This window comes from Protopterus annectens, chromosome 17.part0 (genome assembly GCF_019279795.1).
Source record: "Protopterus annectens isolate FY-2018-M chromosome 17.part0, PAN1.0, whole genome shotgun sequence".
In the NCBI taxonomy this organism is placed as follows: Eukaryota; Metazoa; Chordata; order Ceratodontiformes; family Protopteridae; genus Protopterus; species Protopterus annectens.
In genome coordinates, this window is record NC_056751.1 from 642,146,220 (window position 1) to 642,168,677 (window position 22,458).

Genomic DNA, 22,458 nt, shown 5'->3' on the forward strand with positions numbered 1-22,458 from the left:
TGATTTTCTTTATTTATTTATTGACATTTGTTAACCAGGTTTGTCCAACTGGGCTTGTGGCCCATTTTCAGTGGAGACCCGAGGAGAAAAGCTCCAGTAGTACATTTTTAAACAAGTACAGTTTTAAACAATATTGATATAATAACAGTTAAAGCAAAAAGATTCACATATGTTGGTTACATGCATAAAGTTAAAGTTGCATTAAAAAGAAGCTTAGTAACATCATTTTACATTGATATAGTTTAATAGGTCAACAATAAAAAAATTTTGTTTGTATAAAATTATGCAAATGCATAGTAGACACGTTAGAGAGAGGTGTAATGAGGTACTAAGTATGGTCCTTTTGAGGGTACATAAAGGGAAGGAAGACTAGGTGGGGTCATGGCAAGGGCAGGTTCTGGAATTGAAAAAATAAGCTTTTAGTTCATTTTTAAAGTGTGAGGTGTGGGAGATTGAACGTAAGTCAAGGGGAAGTTTCTTCCAAGCATGGGGAAGGGAGTGTTTGTAGAGTAGTTTGCCTACTGACCTTGATGCAATATGCATTTGTTAAAAAGAGCAAAAGGTGATGAATGCACTGAAATTCCCCAACACACATTCCATCACATATATTTACTACAACCTGGCAGTTGCCAAAGATCGTTAAGGCTGTTAAGCTGCAATTACTGTGGTACGGGGTTTGAATTACTCCACTCTGATGTGCATAATCTGTGACATTGAGCAAGTAACTCAACAAACCACTGCTCCAGAAGTGCCCCTGAAAAGGGACTGTGTATCCATTTGGACTGCCGGCTAACAAATGGATATTATTATCAGGTACAATTAGTTACTGCATTCCAGTAATATAAACATGTTTGCATACATATGGCAGGCAACATGGCTACATCATTACATACACTTTGATGTTATTGCAGCAGAAAATACACTGCAGGGGTTGTATACACACACACAAACACATACACCTTTGCTCTAAATGCTGTGGCTTGCTGTGCTCTGCAGTATGCAGGAAGACACACAGGCAATATCTTTGCTCTATAATATCCATCTCTTGTCTCTGAGCGGCAAGGCTCTGCTTCTGGATATCCATCTCTGATCCGATACAAACAACTAGCTCTGCTCGGCTCCCCGACATCTCAGTTGATGAAGTCAGCAGAAAGTTTAAACTACAAACGCCGGGAAATCGGGAATGTACCATTTCCTCAAAAGTGTGTGTGTGTGGGGGGGTTCCCCCTCACTCTATGGTTCCGATGCCCACTGATCAGAAATTATGGTGTATTTAAAAATATCAAATTTTTCCATTCTTTCAGCAAAGGAGCTACTAGAAAGATCTGAGTAACTAAACATATATAAAAGGATTTTGTTTAGCTTTGTAATGCAGTACTATTCAATCAGTAGCATTTACTTTACTATATCATTACTTTGCAATTTTTCCCTAAAACTGATTTTTTTTAACTACTCAACAGTAAGGCATTATACTGACAGATTGAAACAAGCAGGCTAGTAAATTCTTTAGTTAGCTATCCAGAAACGAAACTGAGAGTTCAAGAATTTTGTGGCCCTGCCCACTTGCTCAGTTTCAGGAAATTCTTTCATAAATGTTTAACATTAAAAAATAAAGCATGCTTCATCTTGTCTTACGACAACTTCTCATGTATTATTGTGTCAAAATAAGTTTCTATGTTTACCAGTAATAAGAAGCAATCATTTCAGGTTATCTACATTACAAGACTGATACATATTGTCAGGGCTGATATAAGGTAAGTTCCTTATTCTTCTGTGTTCCACCTTTTCCTTTTTACTGGTTTGTGTACTCAGTCACAGCTCTGTCGCTTGCAAAAACACTTAGGTTTTATTTTATTTCTTCATTTATTACTAACAGGCAGACCTGAAACTGTAGCACTTAACTTCTTAAACAGGCAGCGTAAGAATATCTTCAGTATACAAGTTAATACTTCAGAACATGTTGTTTTTTTGGCTTTTTTTTTTTTTTGTTTGTTTTTTATTGCCTCTGCCATGTATAATTAGTTATAACACTGTTCAAAGGTTTTGGCCCTGTCCAGCTTTTGCAGCTAATATTTTAAGGGTTGAAAACAGGCAGATAGTATATATATATATATATATATATATATATATATATATATAAAGGCAATATTTATTCTTCCATACTGAAAAATACATAGTAGTCAGCAGTGAAAACTAAGCCCTAAACGGTTTGATTAAAAGCTATTCAAGTGCTCAGACTTGTTGCAGTAAGATGTGCAAAGCTGTTCAGATGTTTATTATATAGGTTTTAGTAGTTGCAGGGGTAAGTGAAAGGAACAGATGGTAGTTGATATGGTACAAAATTGCAATAAAATTATCTGGCAGTGGGGTTAAAGGAATTTAGGCAAGAAGACTGTAGAGATATTGAACAGATTTAGAAAACTTTGCTGAATAATAGTAGGTGAATTTGCATGAAGAATGATAATGCACAGGATGCAGTTCAGAAAACCAAGCACATTGATGGGCCTGCAGAAATAAGAGGTTCAGATATATTTTATGCTAATGACTGTATAACGCGATGCTGTGTATGCTGCTGAGTAAAACAAAAAATAATGGAATGATTCAAAAACCTCTAACCTCTTGCACTGATACTGCGCTCACCTTAGATTTGACCTCAGCTATTTAGACAGAGTACATACTACAAATATGCTTGGGGTTGCCACAAATATTGTGGGTATGTATCTGTAGGAGACTTTCAGTGCAGTTACTTTTCCTGATAGTATGTCACATCATCCCCAGAGGCACAGGATCATCTAACCGCACTTAACGTATATATATATATATATATATATATATATATATATATATATATATATTTATATATATATATATATATATGTTGTTATTATGTTGGAAAGACTGAAAGACATCTAAGGAATCGCATATATGAACATATTAGAGACATAAATGGAAGAAATGAGAACAATGCAATTTATAGACATACATCCATTTGTCAGAATATGAACTTAAAATTATGGGTCCTTGAAGTAGTGAAACAAAAAGAAAGGAAAGGAGATTGGGAGACATTCCTGGAGTATCGCGAAATGATATGGCAAATGAGGTTGGACTCTTGCGTATACCCAGGAATGAATGACCATATCTCGATAAAACCTGCCTTGAAACTACTATCATTGAATCCTAAAAAGAATTTTAAAAAGAATACATAAGTATTAACATTATACATATTATACTACATGATTTTTAATATTTATTAAAGTTTATTAATATGTATTAATATTCAGTATTTTGGATAACTTTGTCATATCTGTTTACTGTAAACTCAACAATTTTGCATTACTTATTTATTACTAATTAATTTTTATTAATTAGTATTTATTATTATTGTTTCAATAATATGTGTTTTTATATATTTCTTTACACTGTTTAAGGGTATTACATATTCACCACATCTAGTTTTAGCCTTCATAATTATTATTTACTATCTGGTATTTACTTATTTATTTATTCAGATATTTATTAGAGTTTTGTGTATATATACATAATATACATAATATGATTTTATTATGCCGACAGGGCTATATGAACTTCAACAATGGTATTTTAACATATTTTTTAATGTGAGATATATACATATATATATATATATATATATATATATATATATATATATATATTTATTTATTTATATATTTGGATTGGATTAACAACATAATTGATTTGAATTTTATTAATTGAATCATTGAATTTTTTGGGAGCATATTTAAAGAATGTGATATGCTTGTAATTTTAGATTCTGATGAAGTCTCGCGATACGAGACGAAAGCACGCTCAATCTGTGTGTTTTATGTGGAAATAAAGAGCTTTGGTTCTACTTTGTAAGAGTTCGCCTTTCTATAGTACTGTGGTATTGGAGGACAACCTTTATTGTGCCAAACAGTGGACTTTCATTTTCGTGTTGGTATAAGTGCTTTGCTGCTACGTGTTCGTGTGGCTTGTGGTTATTAAATATTCATTTAGCCCGGGTGGAAAAAGTCCACCCAGTTTTAATGATCTATTTTTTTTCTCTTTTACATCCAATATAGAGTGCTATCCTGCTTTATTAGATCTGTCACCCAATATTCTGTCAATAATCATAAAATTGAAAGAGGCTGTAGGGTGTTTCATAGTATGCTTATACAAGGCATTGCTGGTTCTCTTGTGTCTAATGTCACTTAGATGCTCAGAGGTCCGCAATCTAAGTGGCCTGGAAGTTTGTCCTATGTAAAATGCAGAACGACTGCATGAAGCCAAATAAACTAGCCAGTCATTACTGCAGTTGGCAAAGAAATCAAATTCAAAAAACACATCACAATTTCTACTAGAGAATTGTTTAGATTTTGTAACTTTATTAAAGTGGCTGCAATGACCACAGGGCATGCATCCAGTCAATCTGTCCCCTGAGATTGTTGTTTGAATGCTATCTGTAAAAGAAGTCCTGTGTGGCCATTTGTAATTACTCAAATGTGAAACCAGGTTCTTGCCTTTACGAAATGAAAAATGACATGTGTCTCCAAGATATTGTGTTAGAGTGTTATCAGCCAATAGTATGTTCCAATGTCTCCATACATTGTCCATCAGTGTATTAGTGTTCCTACCATAAGTAGTTGTAAACTGGATGACATTGCCAGTGGCCCGATGCTTCTTGTATTTGAGCAGATCCTCCCTGTAGAGATTAGCAGCATAGTTGCTTGCTCCTAGAACATAATCCATCTTATAAGCCCTGTTTCTAAATCTGTTAACCAGATCCTTGCAAAAGACTTTGAAAGAGGAATCTTGTGAGCAGATATGTCTCATCCTAATAAACTGGGATTTGAGAATGTTCCTAGTAATATGGGGAGGATGAAAGCTGGATGCATGGAGTAAGGAATTATATTGAGGATATTTACGGAAAACTTCAGTACGTAGTGTATGATCCTCATTTCTACTAACCTGAACATCAAGATACGTAATGTGTGTTCTGTGGTAGTTTACCATGAATTGAAAACCCCATTTGTTGTTATTTAAATATTCAATAAATTCCATGAGATAATCAACATCTGACCTCCACAGCATCCAGCAATCATCCTGATATCGCCTCCATTTGTCACTTTCACCCAAATAGATGTTATGTGTCACATCATAAATGATATGCTCTTTGACATAGGCCATAAAGAGGTCTGCAAAACTGGGGGCAAAGGATGCCCCCATAGCTGTTCCCTGTACCTGCCAGTAACATTGATTTTGGTAGAAAAAACATTCTTGGTTAACACATGTTCTGTTAAGCATACCAGGAAGGTATTAAAGCCTGGTTCATACAAATTTGATTTGTATAACCAATATTCAATTGTATCGAGGCCTGCCCAATGTGGGATGTTTGTGTAAAGTGCACAAACATCCAACATACAGAGGAAACAACTCTCCTCAAGTTGCGTCTCAGAAACAATGCCCCAAAACTCCGTAGTCTCCTGAATCCTAGATCTAACCCATTTCAACAGGGGCTGAAGATATAATGTAAGGATTTGGGACAAAGGTTGTTAGTAAACCATTCCCAGCAACAATGGGTCTGCCAGGTAGATTGAGAGGATTCTTGTGAATTTTGGGAAGAAAGTATATGTATTGGCTGCATGGATCTAATACTTGAGATGGAATTTGGTTTTGTCGGTAATTATGCCCTCCTGCAGTGCTGACCCCAAAATTGGTCTATTTGTTTTTAAACATAAATGTGGGGTCCAAAGGAATTTTAGTCTAATGTCTATAATGTCAGTTGTTTATGAGCTTTGGCATCATATTGCTGCCAGTTCATAACTACCATGGCCCCTCCCTTATCAGCAGAAAGAATAATCAATTCCTTGTTGTCAATCAACTCAGGTAAGCTGTCCATATCAGTCTTTGAGAGTTAGTTTACCTTAACATTAGTTCCCCTAAAGTTGAAATGTAGCTCTTTGAGCACACAAGATTGAAAAAGATGAACAATATGGTGCATAGGTGGTACAAAACTGGATTTGTGATACGTAAATGTTGTGTCAGAGTTAAAATTGGAAACATTGTCATGAAAATGCAACTTAATGTTTAGCAATCTACAAAATTCCTTAACATCTTGTGCTAACACATCCTCAGAGACAAAAAAAACAGGAATAAAATTGAGTCCTTTATTTAGCAAAGATACCTGGGTTTCAGTTAAAACCACATTTGAAATATTCAGCACATTGGTCTTATTACAGTCAATCATTTCTTCATAAGAAGTTCCAGTAACCCTTCCATGCTGCCTATTTTGGTTGTGCTTCCATCTGGCTCTTTTGTAAGGCCTAAAGGGGAAACGGTATTATTTATTTTCGGCGTAGGCGAGTCTGGGATTTGCTGCATGTCCAGGTCAGTACCTGATGATGACTCTGCGTCTGATGAATCAGTATGCAACCCTCGTTTTTTGAGTATAGATCCAGGGCGTTTGCGTTTAGTAGTTTCACTGGTTCTACTGGTGCCCCTCGCAAAGCTCACATGTCTATTGTGACTAAATGGATTCCCTTTGTCATAATCCAATTGGTCACAGTGAAACCTACGGACCTTTCTAGCCCATAATTGTTGTTCAAGTCCCAAAAGATCTGTACTTAATTTATTAAAACATGCAGTGTAGAAGGGCTGACCCTCATAGACTTTGGTCTCTTCACATAATTTAGTAATACTGAAAATTTCCTTGTCTATTATGCGTTCATGATATCTGGCTAGTGTCTCAACAAACGCCATGGATGTTTGCTGTTGTATACTTGACCATTCCTTGGCTAATTCATCATCTATATCGCTGACCAAGGGCTGTATCTTAACTCTCAGACCTCTAGGGGGATATCCCTTTAGCCACATAGGCTTTGAAAAGTTTGCAGTGCCAGACATTCGAACTTAGGGATCTCATGTTCTTGTTTAGTTGCTGAAATAACACTTCACATTGTTTCTCAGGATTGAAAGTCAAATTGTTATTCCCAAAAATATTAGCATTACCAAGTCCAAATATATCCAAATCCTCCTTATCAGAGGACAATCCTGCTAAGATCCTGGATAAATCCATATTCAAATGGTACCCTTTTAGTAATGTATTAAACAACTAAATAAGATGTAATCAGTTGCAAAAAGAAGAATTTTGGTCTGATCAGATCATCAACCCAAGGCCAAACAACAGCTGGTCAAGGAGCCCTAAATGTCAAAATTAATATTGGACAATAGTAGCCCTTGTCAAATACTGCCCACCAAAAGATCAGCAAGGCTTGACAATGCTACGTCCAAAAAGAGAAAATGTACCAGTAACCAAATAAATAGTAATTATTTATGCAGTGCTATTGTTGGTAATAAATATGTCTTTGTTGGTTCTCTCAGAGGTATGTTCCAAACTGGAACAAAATACTATTGTCCAAAACACAAGATATTCTCCATGCAATGCCACGTCTGCATATATCATAGAACTAATTCTGGTCAATCTATAGGAAATGTATATAATATTTAATGTGGACAATAATGGCCATTGCATTCATGCAGTGTCAAACCCCATTTGCATAGAGCAACAAAGAATGAACTAGAAGCAATCAGTCTCAATTATAGGTTCATAGGTTCATAGGTAAGTACTAGGCTATCTGCCAAAAGGCATTTATAAGCCTAGACAGAATGTGTTGGCTTTCGCCACCCCTGTAGATTATTCCCTGTGCCTCTGTCCAGCAGAGCCATTAGTTCCCTGCACCACTGTCCAGCAGAGCCACTGCAGTGATCCCCGGGGTAAATTTTCTGTTTCCCATCCACACGTCAAGGTTTCCCTTGAAGAGTGTTAGTGAGGGGCTCTGCCTGATGTATATTGGAATCCTGTTCCAAAGCATGGGGAGTCTCTGGGATAGGAATCTATCCCTCCAGCATGTCCTATTTATTGTTATGGTGAGGTTTATATCTCTAGAGCGTGTGGCTCTCCGGGATTTTTTTTTTTAGGTGGAGCATGTCCATCAATTCTGGGTTGGACATGGCCTTGTATGTCAGGCAGAGATCACCTCTGAGTAAGCGGTATGCAACCAAGTACAGCTGGAGTTTCTTGAGTCGCGCTGCATAGGGCATCTGTTTGAGGCCAGTAATCCTCTTGTTGTGGTACTTTTGTGGTCTTTCCAGCTGTTGCAGGTGTCTTGTAAGGTACATCCCAAATGGGGCATTGTATTCTATGATGGGTCTAATGAGTGATGAGTAGAGAGGCACAATAACCTCTTTTGTTCTAGATGTGAACCCTTTTGTGATTAAGTGGGCCACATAGAAGGATTTTCTAATCACCTTGGCAATATGATTATCAAAGGAGAGATTACTATCTACTTGGGTCCACAGATCCCTTATTACATTTTCTGTATTTAGGGGACTATCACCTATGTGATAGTTCATGGGTACTTTGTTTTTTCCAAAGGGGATGACTATGCACTTTTTGGCATTTAGCATGAGGCCATGATTTTCACACCAAGTATCCATCTTAGTGAGACCCATCTGAAGGGTGTCTGTATTAGCCAGAGAATCAATTATGGCCCCTAGTTTGCAGTCATCTGCGAACTTGGTCAGCCATAGACCTCCTATGCTTGCCTGTACCTCTGAGAAGTATATGCCGAACAGGAGGTGTCCTAGGACTGAGCCCTGGGGGAAGCCACTTGTAACCGGTTTAGAGTTGGATGTAAAGCCTGTGACTCTCACCATGTGGGTTCTATCCATGAGCCAGTTGGCAACCCATCTCGTGACGTAGGGGTTTATGTTCAAGCTGGTGAGCTTGTCTATAATACTATAATGGACAATGGTGTTGAAAGCCTTTGCAAGGTCTATGTAGGCTGTGTGGACCTCCTTTCCCTTGTCTAATTCCTTGGTAACCATCTCAAAGAAGTCCACCAGGTTTAGGAGGCATGATCTGCCCTTAACAAAGCCAGACTGGGTAGGGTCCAAGATTTGGAGGTTCCCAATGTCTCTGTTAATAAGTTCCATGATGATGCATTCCATAGCCTTACAGACCAGGCTAGTCAGGCTTACAGGGTGATAGTTCCCGGGGTCCGTTGTGGCTCCACCTTTGTGGAGTGGGATAACTGTTGCTGTGCTCCACTCTGTGGGTCCGTAGCCTGTAGAGAGGCTGAGTCTGAACAGTGTGTTTAGGTGAGGGGTTACTTCATTTTGGAGCTCTTGTAAGACACAGCCTAGGACAGTGTCCGGTCCCATTGAAGCTGTGTTTTTGGCGTTGGATGGGGCTGTTTTAACCTGTGTGTCGGTGATTGATGGGGCCCTACATTCTTTTGGTATGGTTATGGGCCCTTTAGGAGGTGAGAGAGGGGTGAAGTTTGCACTAAACCTGTCTGCCAGAATGTTGGCAATATCAGTCGGTTCAGTGTATTTTGTGCCATTCTGCACTAACTCAGAGCAGATCTGAGAGTTTCCACTTAGATTCTTGACATAGCTAAAGAACGCTTTGTGGTTTTCTTTGGAGTCATTGGCAATTTTTCTTTTGAAACTAGCCTTGGAAGATTTAATGAAGGATCGTAGTTTCTTGCTGATACTGATCAGGGATGTCTTTCCTTCTTGGGATTTTACTCTTTTCTGTACTAGTTTCCGCCTTCTGTTATATAGCTTGTTTATGGCAGGGGTCCACCAGACTGGTTTCCTTTTTGTGGAGGAGTGAGTCTTGGTTTTACTTGGGATAGCACGATCCATGCATTCCTGCAGATGCTGATAGAGTGCCTTTATAAAGGTTTCAGCAGCTTGGACAGTATTGTCCTTTAGCATGGGGGCTGTGAACCTTTGCACCTTGGTCTTAAGTAATGTGAAGTTTGCATTTGAAAAGTTTTTCACGGTGGTTTCCTTGATTGGGGGTGGGGGCAGAATGTGGATATCCAGAGTGATTAGTCTATGGTCTGATCTAACCAGCGAGTGGTTGACCTCCGGTATGTAACACCGGTCGCCCATGTTGGTGATGACCAGGTACAATATGTTGTTCCCTCTGGTGGAGGTGTTGACCAGTTGATCTAGGACATTTGTGTTTATAAATTCTAGGAAGTGTTGGGCAAGGGAGTTAGTACTTGAGTAGTTCTCCCAGTTTATGTTTGGGTATTTGAAATCACCCAGTATTAGGGTGTTTGGTAGGACCTTCATATTTCCCAGTGTCTCCAGAAATGCAGAATCAGGGTCCTGGGCCTTGGTGGGTGATGTGTAGCAAGCTACAATTTGGATTTCAATTTTGCCTGTTGTTAGTTGCACACGGATGATCTCTGATGCATTGTGCTGCACCACTAACCTGGAGGTGTGGGTATCCTTGATGAATATGGATACACCCCCGCTTTTTGTGTTTCGGTCCTGGTGCTGTGGCCGAAAGGTATGGTATGAGTTATAGCCTAGTAGTGCTGTGTTGCTCTCAGGAGCCTTAAACCAGGTTTCTGTTACTGCACAGATGTTGATGTTCTCCATACTGAGGAGTGCCTTGAGTGCATGCATTTTGAGGTTAAGACTTCTGTCGTTGAGTAGCATTACCCTCAGTTTTTGGTTACTTGTGCTATTTATGGTGGTGGGTTTGTCTTTTGAGCCTTGCCTAAAAAAGGCACTGTCGGGGAGGCAAGAGCCTTGGCCAGTATTCGAAATACTAAGGGTGACAGGTGCAAGACATCTCTTGAGAAGCAATGTGGCTTGTCGAGCATGTCATCCCAGGTGGACAGATACTGGATCCCCTTTGAATGACACCAGAAACTTAGCCAATTGTTGAAATTGATCATTTTTTCTTTATATTGTGGCATCATTCTTAGTGAGGGCAGGATGCTACTCTGGGTCAGGGTCATACTGGCCTGGGCTACATGATCAGAGAGCTCTTCCATGTCTCTTTTCATATTCACCTTGTGGTGAAACAGTAATTTACCCTCCTCTGTTTTACGTTTGTTAGATTTCTGTGTCAATCTTGACCTTTCCTACTCATGTTCTACCTCACTTACCTATAGTTACCTGCATTTCTGATAGTCTCTTCTCCAGCTTCTCCTTTAACTGTCTCTACCCGCTCCGTTCGCCCTACGGGCTCACTCCGCTCCCCTACCCTACCCTCAATTCCCACCCACCCCCTGGGGTCCTACACTTATACTTCCCTAACCACACCTTTTCTCTCTTCCAACCAATCCCATACATCACCCTACCCCACATACTTTAACCACACCCCTACCCTCTAACAATTACTCACAATAATCCACTCTTTAGGGTACCTCTACCATATCCTCCTACTCTTAACTCATACATCTTAGTGCCCCCTCTCTTCTCTTCTTGTATTCCTTTATCTTCCTCTCCTCCACATCTTCTCCCTCTTTTTATCCCTACACTCAAGTTCTTGTTTTATTTTTATTCTCCTCTAAGATGCTTCTCCCTAATCTAGCCAAACCAACACTTATAGTTATACTCTTAACTACCCTCTTCTCAGCCTACCTTCTTACCTCCTTTGAAAAACGGCACTATTTCCAGCTTAACCATTCCCACAAACTACAATTTATACATACATATCCCTAAGTAGACATTCTAACATAACTTCCACTCCCAGTTACTTACTACCTAAATACCACAGACTCTCCCACATTAAACATGACCTACCCTCAGAAAAAAAATTGAAAATTCTAACTTACCTTAGAAACAATTCAATAACAAAACTAAAAAATCCCACCTTAAAAGATGGAGATATCCACCCCAACCCTGGCCCTACCAACCCTACTAACCTAACTACTCACCCTAGACTCAAAAGCTCTCTCCTAATAGGGAATCTGAATATCCACAGCATCAATAATAAAGTACCTCACCTTCATGCCCTCCTAGACATTCACTCCTTTGATATCCTCTGCCTCACTGAGACTTGGTTGAAACCAGAAACGAAAGACAATGAAATTATTCCACAAGGCTATAATATAGTGAGACTAGACCAAACAAAACATAAAGGTGGTGGAGTAGCCATTCTATTTATCTCTACCCTATCCAACCCACGATAGCAACGCAGAAGTCCTCATAACTAAGCTCCAAATCAACGCAAACAAATCTTTATACATTATCTGTATTTACATACCACCTGGCAATAATATAACTACATTAGAGGCTTTTCTTAGCTGGGTGTCTTCTACTTACCCCCAAGAAACAATAATACTAGGCGACTTCAACATTGACTGGAAAAGTGTTAATGCTGGCAATCCTACCTCTCATATCAATCTCCATGGCTTTACCCAAACCATAACATCTACAACAAGAATTAACAAACCTAATAAAAAAGAGAGTACCTCAGACTGGATACTCATTAACAAAGTGAAACAAACTTACAAAGTAGGAACCCTGCCAGATGATGTAAGTGATCATTCGTTGACCTACATCACAAGAGAAAAGAAAGACTTTCCAAATCCCCCCACCTTTAGGATAGCACGCTCTACCAAACACTTTAACGCAGAATTATTTCAAATTGAGCTCAGAGCTTGCAACTGGAACCCTTTAAAATCCCTTCCACTTGAAGAGGCTGTAAAGTATTTTAACACTACTTTCTTATCTATTCTTGATAAGCATGCTCCTAAACGTTCCATCAGAATGAAGTCCAACACAGCCCCATGGCTCTCGAATGAAACTAGAAATCAAATTCTGCTTAGGAATAAAGTCTGGGCCAAATGGAGATCTAATAGAAATAGCTCTGATCATCTCCATTTTAGGCAGCTTAGAAATAGTACAAAAAAGGCAATACTTACAGACAAAAAAAACTACTACTGCAAACTTCAACAAACTCATCAAAATAATCCACAAAAGTTCTGGTCTTGCATAAATAACCTCCTTTCCCCAGGTAACTCCCGAACACCCACCCCACTTGATGCAGATCCAAATACTCCCCATCAAACTGCCAATACCTTTAACTCTTTCTTCACTGAGACTATACAATCTCTAGCTAGGCAACTTATCTCTGATAACTCCAGCCTTCCCATCAACTTACCACACTCTTCCTCGAAATTCATACTACAACCCATTTCTACTTCTCTCATCTACAAATTTATTCATAAACTTAAGCCATGTACTCCATCTGCTGACGAACTTCCTTCCCAATATCTCCAAAAAGCAGACAAAGTAATTGCCTACCCTATTTCTACACTTATAAATAGGACAATTCAAGAAGGAACTATCCCAGATATCTGGAAAATATCCCATATTATCCCCTTACATAAAGGTGGGAACTCCAATGATTACACTAACTATCAGCCAATGTTCTTTTATCACCCTTAGCAAAAATTATGGAGAAATGCATTCCCTAACAACTTTTACATCATCTCTCTCTACATAACTTAATAGCAAGCTGTCAACATGGCTTTAGACCATCACATAGTACCACCACTGCCCTCCTATCCTTTACAGAGACCATCAATATTAACCGCAACAAAAACATCCTCTCATTTGCACTCTTCCTCGACCTCTCTAAAGCCTTCGACATGGTTAACCATACCCTCCTAATTAATATTTTTGAATCTCTTTCCTTTGATTCTCTGGCCATTAAATGGTTTAGGTCATACCTCAGCAATAGGCAACAGGCAGTTATCTGGGAAAATCAAATTTCTTCCTTTTTATCTGTCATCATCGGGGTCCCTCAGGGCTCCATTCTTGGACCACTTCTTTTCTCCTTATTTATTAATGATCTCCATGTAGCAATTCCTCAAGCCACCTGTATTCAATATGCAGATGGCTCCACACTAATATGCTCAGCAACCTCTCCGACTGAACTATACTTTCATACTCAAAATGTTTTTAATACTGTAGAAACATGGTTTACCAAACGTTGCCTCCTTCTTAATGTCAAAAAAACAAAACTCCTTCTCTTCACACCCACTACTAGGTCCACCCCCCTAGACTTCTCAATCTTTTCAAATAATGGCACTGTAATTTTCCCTCACTCTACCACCAAACTTTTAGGAATAACCATTGAAAAAAATCTCTCATTTGATCTCCAGATAAACACCATTAAAATAGTCAACAGAAAAATAGGATCCTTATATAGAATAAAACCTTTCTTAACCTCAACAGTCAGAGCCAAGATCGCTCACTCCCATCTAATCTCAACTCTTCTGTATGCCTCACCTATATTTACCAACCTTAAGAAAACTAATCTCAACAAATTAGCAACTTCCTACAATAATATTGCCAGATTCGCTACTGGCAATCTCTTCAGAACTCATCACTGTTCTAATCTTAGGCAACTAGACTGGCTGGAATTCCAAAACCATCTGATAATCCCCCAACTCACTATTGCCCACAAAATATTTTACCAACCCAGTAATACCCCTATACTCTTAAAACTCTTAATCCCATATAATAATATGAACTCCTTACACTCTTCTAGCAAACTCCTTGCAAGCTTAACTAAGTCTAATAATACAGCTGGTGACTCTCTGTTTACTAACACAGCAGGAAAAAACTGGAACCTGCTACCCAGTGAACTAACACTAATTACATCCTTGCCACTCTTTAAACAAAAACTAAAAAAATACCTCCAAAGGCTCTGGCTATGCCCTTGTAGTAACCCTGACTAACAATTGCCTTTTACCCCTGTTTCTTCCTCTTCTAACCATACTTCCAAACATTTAAATACTTAGTCTTGTAATTAAGACTGACACTATTTAAATTCTAATAAACTTATTGCTTAAATTCTTGATGTGAACTATTGTACATAATAATTACTGTATTATATCTGTTTTAGCTTTCTTAAGCTATATTATGTTCACTGTACTTTTCTTAAGTGTTTTTGATCTCTGATATGTTATAACTACCTGTTTCATTTGGTTTATTAATCCTAATTAACATGTAACAATATTTTTACATATTTGTATATCTGTGCGGAGCTTTTCTCCCTGGGCCTCTACTGAAAATGGATATATATCCAGCTAGACTAGCCCAGTTAACAAATGTAAAATAAATAAAATAAATGTAGTCCAGGGAGGTACGTCTCAGGTCATTCACACCAACATGAATAATGACAGAGTTGTACTTGAAATTGTTCTGGAGTGACCTGAGTGCTTGTGTTATGTGGCGGATCCTAGCACCCGACAGGCAGCTAACTGCAACCTTCTCCTTGTCCAGCCTAGTTAGTGGGACATCAGTGTGCCTGACTATAGAGTCACCTATTACTAGTGTGTTGGGTATGTTATTTTGCGTTAAGGGCTGTGATTGTGTGGCACACTGATTATGAGAAGTATGTGTTTCATGGTTGGTGATGGAGTGTGGAGGTTGCTTGGATGTCTGCTTTGGAGGTCTCTGTTGATTTTGCAGATTTTTATTTAGAGCCTCCAAGTATGTTTTCATGTATTCATGTGTGTTATTTGTCAGTGTTGGTTTATTAGGTCTATGTGAGACTGGTGGTGTGTTGTAAGTATTACCCTTCTCCTCTTGACTGTCAGTTCCAGTCTTGGGCTGAAAGAGCTTTGCCTCCAATTTGGCTGTATAATTGCATCTCTTGCATATATTAGTATTTGGTGGTAGGAGGAGAGGGTTGTCTGTGTACATGAGGCAGTTGTAACATTGCCTGAAAATGCCCAGATTCACCAATTGGACTGGAGAGTACACCAGAAACTGCCCTTTGGACATGCCTGAATAGGTACAGTAAGCTGTTTTTCTGACTGGCTGGTGGGGACGAATAGAAAGATGTGTCCTTCTGGACAGTATAGGGGGGTCTAGTGCTAGGGTTAATTAGTGCTTGCTTAGAGTTTTAAACAAGTGATTGACTGTGAAATGAATGGTTTGAGTGCTAAAGTTGAAGGTTTGTCTAGTTCTAAGGGAAAAATTGAAGAGTAGACTTTGTGGAGCCCAGAATAGTTTAACTCTAGCTAAACACAACTACCCAGTGCACAAATCCGCACAAATGCAGTTTTTATAGCAGGGAAGTGAAAGAGCTAGAAATTAGCCCAAAATGGCCATTAAACTACTAACTTCTGGGCTGAAACCACTCCACCAGGGATAGATAGGCTGCTCAAAGCTCCCCTCTCTCACAGGTGAACAGAGAAACTCCCTTCTATCCAAGTAAGGTATGGGCAACACAGAAACTTGTAACACACCCCTGGATTTAGCAATAACATGAACAATGGACTATACTAGTTCAGAAAGGCGTGAACAAGTATTTTTTTTTTTTTTTAGAAAATAGAGCAGATACAATCAAAATTAGCCCAAAATGGTCAGTGAACTACTAACTTCTGGGCTGAAACCACTCCTCCAGGGACAGATAGGCTGCTCAAAGCTCCCCTCTCTCACAGGTGAACAGAGAAACTTTCTTCTATCCAAGTAAGGTATGGGCAACACAGAAACTTGTAACTCAGCCCTGGATTCAGCAATAACCTGAAAGCTGGACTATACTAGTTCAGAAAGGCAGGTAACAAGTATATATATATATATATATATATATATATATATATATATATATATATATATATATATATTTATTTTTTTTTTCAGAAAATAGAGTAGATACAATCAAAACAACACTTTAAATGCACAGAGAAGGCTATCATACTTTAGTGTGTAGCCTACAACAGTTAAACAGATTATTTAAACACAAAAATGACTTAATTTAAGTGCAGGCAGCAAATAAGTACAATATGTAGCAATAACAAACTTTTTAAATCACAGATTTGCTAAAAAAAACTGGCGTTTTAGGTGGAATTAGTCAAGACAGCAAGAAAAGCAGAAAAATGATAATCACTCCAAAGTCACTATTTTGTCTCTCTGCTGCTGTAGACTCTGCAGAACACTGGAAGGCACTTGCTGAGCAGAATACAATCGCAAAAACTGTGCAAATGCGGTTTTATAGCAGGGAAGTGAAAGAGATAGCAATTAGCCCAAAATGGCCAATAAACTACTAACTTCTGGGCTGAAACCACTCCTCCATGGACAGATAGACTGTTCAAAGCTCCCTTCTCTCACAGGTGAACAGAGAAACTTCGTTCTATCCACGTAAGGTATGGGCAACACAGAAACTTGTAACACAGCCCTGGATTCAGCAATAACCTGAAAACTGGACTATACTAGTTCAGAAAGGCGGGAAACAAGTTTTTTTGTTTTTTTGTTTTTTTTTTTCAGAAAATAGGGCACATACAATGAAAATTCGCCCAAAATGGCCAATAAACTACTAATGTCTGGGTTGAAACTACTCCTCCAGGGACAGATAGGCTGCTCAAAGCTCCCCTGTCTCACAGGTGAACAGAGAAACTTCCTTCTATCCAAGTAAGGTATGGGCAACACAGAAACTTGTAACTCAGCCCTGGATTCAACAATAACCTGAAAACTGGACTATACTAGTTCAGAAAGGCGGGTAACAAGTATATATATATTTCTTTCAGAAAATAGAGTATATACAATCAAAACAACACTTTAAATGCACAGAAAAGGCTATCACACTTTAGTGTGTAGCCTACAACAGTTAAACAAATTATTTAAATGCAAAAATGACTTAATTCAAGTGCAGGCAGCAAATAAGTACAATATGTAGCAATAACAAACTTTTTAAATCACAGATATGCTAAAAAAAACTGGTGTTTTAGGCGGAATTAGTTAAGACAGAAGAAAAGCAGAAAAATGATACTTAATCACTCCAAAGTCACTATTTTGTCTTTCTGCTGCTGTTTCCTGCAAAACACCTGGAAGGCACTTGCTGAGCGGAATACAAGCGCAAAAACTGTGCAAATGCGGTTTTTATAGCAGGGAAGTGAAAGAGATAACAATTAGCCCAAAATGGCCAATAAACTACTAACTTCAGGGCTGAAACCACTCCTCCAGGGACAGATAGGCTGCTCAAAGCTCCCCTCTCTCACAGGTAAACAGAGAAACTTCCTTCTATCCCAGTAAGGTATGGGCAACACAGAAACTTGTAACACAGCCCTGGATTCCACAATAACCTGAAAACTGGACTATACCAGTCCAGAAAGGCGGGAAACAAGTTTTGTTTTTGTTTTTTTTTTTCAGAAAATAGAGCAGATACAATGAAAATTAGCCCAAAATGAGGCAACCAATCACGGTATGTAATTCATCTGTATTACTGTTTAAAAGGAACAAATGAATGCTTCTGTTTTCAACACTGATGAAGGCTAAGAAATTATTCTAGCCAAAACCTGTCTGTTTTTTTTTGTTCTTTTTTATGTAATCTAATAAATATATTTTGATATTTGTTACACTTACAGTTTCTGCCTCATTTTTTTTCTTTGAAACAATGGTGAATATGCCCTAGTACACTGGCTTGTAACACCTATATGAAATCCACATAATCAAACCAGTAATGGGTACAAATGTGCACTAACGTAAACAAGAAACAACAGAGAGCATGTGTTTGGGCTGCTGAAGTCATGCTTTTGCAGTTTGGATGGGGGCGAGGATGGGGGTGTAACTGCAAAATAATTTACTAATGGAGTTTTATCATAACACAAACACTCAACATGTGAGAGATGTAAGTTTATTAAGTACCTTGAATCCATGCTCTCTCACACATAATCAGTACATATGACAATGATCAGATTGTCAGCATGTATGCCTCACCTCCTACTCCACACAAACCCACATCACACGTAACTACATATGTGGAGGTCCTCAACAGAAACATACCTAAACACCAGAGACCTCCCAAACACAAACACAAGGATGCTACACATAATACTTCCTCTGCAGAACACAGTACACATAATAGTTCCCACACCAGTGTCTCACCTGTCAAGCCCTTAATGCAAACCACAAAATCAAACATATTAGTCATAGGTGAGTCCACTGTGAGACACACAGATGTCCTTCTCATCAGGCTGGATAAGGAGAAGGTCACGGTCAGCTGTCTGTCAGGTGCCAGGATGCCCCATATTACACATGCACTCAAGCCTCTCAGCAGCATGTACTGTTAATGACTCCATCATAGTCCATGTTGGTGTGAATGACTTGAGATGTACCTCTCTGCACCATATGAAGAGAGACATGGCCGAGTTCTTGGACTATGTGTCTCAGGCAGGTATGTCCCTAGCCTTAAGCAGCATTTTACCTTCACCAAGGATGAGGCCTCAATACAAACAGAAAATTATTGATTTCAATAATTGGCTTAGTTTCTGGTGTCATTCTAAGGGGATCCAGCATCTGTCAGCCTGGGATGACATGATCGACAGACCTCGATGCTTTGCCAGAGATGGTTTTCATCTGTTACTCCTGGGATTTCAGCTACTGGCTAAGGCTCTTGCCACCCCCATAGTTTCTTTTCAGGCAGTGTATCAAGCACAAAATCCCCAGTGTAAAAACTCCATCTAAAAACAATCTCAAGGTTATGCTGCTAAACGCTAAGAATCTTAACATGTAACTGCACTCACTGGAAGCAGTCCTTGCCTTGGAAGACACAGACATTTCTGCCATCACAGAGACCTGGTTCAAGGCTGTGGAGAGCACCCCAGCCATACCGGGTTACACCTCCTTCCACATGTTCAGACCACAAACTGAAGGTGTAAAAACTAAAGGAGGTGGTGTATCAATATTCATTAAAGATAAAATCACCTCCAGATTGGTTAAACAGTATGATTCCCTGGAGATACTTCAGGTGGAATTAACTGTTGGTAGGACACTTATTCAAGTCCTTGCCAGCTACAGGACCTCCTCTATGAATCAGGACACCCACTCTGCCTATTTGGATCTATGTGAGTCTATCAGGATATATCCAAACACCATGGTTTTGGGTGACTTTAACTACCCATCCATTGACTGGGTAAATTACTGATACTCATACACACTTGCCCAAAGGTTCCTCGACTTCATTAACCCCAATGCCCTGGACCAGCTGGTTGATACCCCCATAAGGGTTGCCAACATCCTGTTTCTGGTGCTTACCAATATGCTGCACCCCCACTGTGAGGTCTTCCCTTGTGAGATCTGACCACAAATCAGTCTCATTTGAAGTAGCTATCACATCTGAACCCCCCCCCCCCCAAGCAGCAACTAAACTACACACTTCTCCAAAGCAGATTATAACCTTTTACAAGATGGTATAAATAGTTTCACTGCACCTCCCCCTCAGATGGAACTGGCAACCATGCCGAGTTCTGCACCAATGCTTTATACAAGCACCTGTATAACTGCATTGACTCCGCTGTACCTCAGAGGATCAAAAGAAGCTCCTCAAGGAAGAGCAAACCTGCCTGGTAGACAACTGCCATTAACAGGCTTTACAGTAAGAGAAAGAAATTGTTATCTAAGAGTAAGAGGGAGTGAGCCCTAAACTGGAAACACTCCCTCTTCAGCTTAAACAACCAAATAAGACTTTGTGTGAAGTCCTCTAAAGCAAACTATGAATTCAAATTACTTTCCTCAACTAAAGACAGCCATAAGGCATTCTTTAGTTACATCCATAATCTAAAAGGAAAGGCCCAGATTTGTGCTAAATTGGTAATTAATGATACCACATATACTGAGCCTGTAAACATAGCTAACTTGTTGGCCAACAGGTTCTGTGAAAATGTCACTCCCCTGTCCCCAACACACGTACCCCATGACATCCTTACCACCTGTCCCCTACCTTGTGTCTCTAAAGAGCAGGTCATAAATACCCTCTCTAAGGCCAAAAACACAGCATTTATAGGCCCTAATAACATCCTACTGTGTGTCCTACAATGGCTCCAACAAGAATTAGTAACACCATTGGGTACTCTTTTCAATTATAGTCTAAGCACTGGTTTCATCCCAGCTGAATGGAAAATGGCCACTGTTATTCCCTTGCACAAAGGTGGTGCTTCCACTGACCCTGGGAACTATAGACCTATTAGTCTGACTAGCCTTATCTGCATGGCTATGGAGTGAATCATCATTGACCTTATCGACAAAGATGTAGGTAATCTACAAACACTTGACCCTACTCAGTTTGGATTTGTCAAAGGGAGATCATACATGGCAAACCTGGTGGATGTCTTCGAGACAGTCACCAAGGCCCTGGACAAGGGGAAATCTGTATATACAGCCAACCTATACCTAGCCAAGATGTTTGACACTATCCCCCACTCAGGCATCATTGAAAAACCCAGCTAGTATCAACCCATAGATAATTAGATGGATGGATAACTGACTCACTGATAGAGCCCATATAGTCAAAATAGGAGAATCCCCCTCCAACAGCAAGCCTGTAACCAGTGGTGTTTCACAGGGATCAGTCCTGGGACCTCAACTGTTTGGAATCTATTTCTCCAAAGATCAAGCAAAAACTAAAGGTCTCTGGGTGACAAAGTTTGTTGATGACTGCAAACTGGGAGTAGTCATAGAAACTCCAATTGATGTCAACATCTTACAAGAGGGTCTTACACAAATAAATGGCCTTAAACTCAATGCAAAAAAATGTAATATCATCCCTTTCAGTAAAGCCAATGTTTCCGCTAACTACTACATCAGTAGCAGCACCTTACATATGCACTCAATGGTGAGAGATCTGGGCACACAGGTTGACAGCAACTTTGCCTTTGACCACCATGTCTCCATAATGGTAGTAAGGGCATTCTATATTGCACATCTCATAAGTAAGGACATTGCTTCCAGAAGAAAAGAAGGTATAACTCTCTGTACTTCTCCCTCATCAGGCCAATAATTGAGTATGAAGCCCCTTTTGTTATGTACCTTTCCAAACACCTGGAGCAATTGGAGAGACCACAAAGGTTCTTAAAAATGAAAATTCAAGGTCTTTAGCATCTGTCCTATGTAAATTGTCTGAAATCACTGTCATTTTATTCTGTTTCATACAGACTACTCAGAGGTGATCTCTGCCTTGTATAGAAGGCAATCTCTGACCCTACTTTATTGGAAATGCTGCATCTCCCTAAAAAATGGTACACGAGTTACTCTCTCTAAAGACCTTAACCTGGTATGTGACATTAATAGAACCCGATGGATGGACAGATTTGTCTCCCAGAGGTTACCACACCTTTGCAACAGACTCTCACTTCATATCAAACAAAGCACCTCATTAGCCCTATTCAAACGCAATCTGGATGGCAAACCATAAATTCACCCCAGGGGTTCCACCTGTATCCCTCTTGGACAGGAGCAATAGGTGCTGATCTTGTAAATAAAGGTTGAGCTTTGCTAGGCTTGTAAGGGCCTGAGAGCCATTAGCCTAGTAACTTCCTATGATCCTTTCTTCATCTGTGTTCTACTGTTTTACTGCATTAATTTGTGCCATATTGACTGTTTTTTTTCTGTTTGCACCTGCTTATTACCTGAACTTGTTTCACACTGAAAATGTGCTTAGTTAGCATAGCCTAGATCCAGACTTGGTGAATCTAGTCTGTTTTTCATACATTTGAACTCAAATCCAGCCATCTTACAGTAAGAAAGGCTCCCCTGCACCCTTGTGGAAGAAGAGTGTGGATATAGCCTTGTCTGAACTGGGGATTGCTGCAGGAAGGATCATTGTGTGATTTCCTCTTGGCAGATGAGTTT

At 39.3% G+C, this 22,458-nt stretch overlaps 1 protein-coding gene across 1 annotated transcript in view; it reads left to right on the plus strand.

Moving 5' to 3' along the window:
• The first annotated feature begins 1,597 nt into the window (after positions 1–1,597).
• The window catches only part of LOC122791261, a 90,773-nt gene continuing 69,912 nt past the window's right edge, over positions 1,598–22,458 (plus strand). Inside the window, exon 1 of the mRNA XM_044058933.1 lies at positions 1,598–1,754. The gene's annotated coding sequence lies outside the window, so the exon portion shown is untranslated. The remainder of the gene's footprint in view (positions 1,755–22,458) is intronic.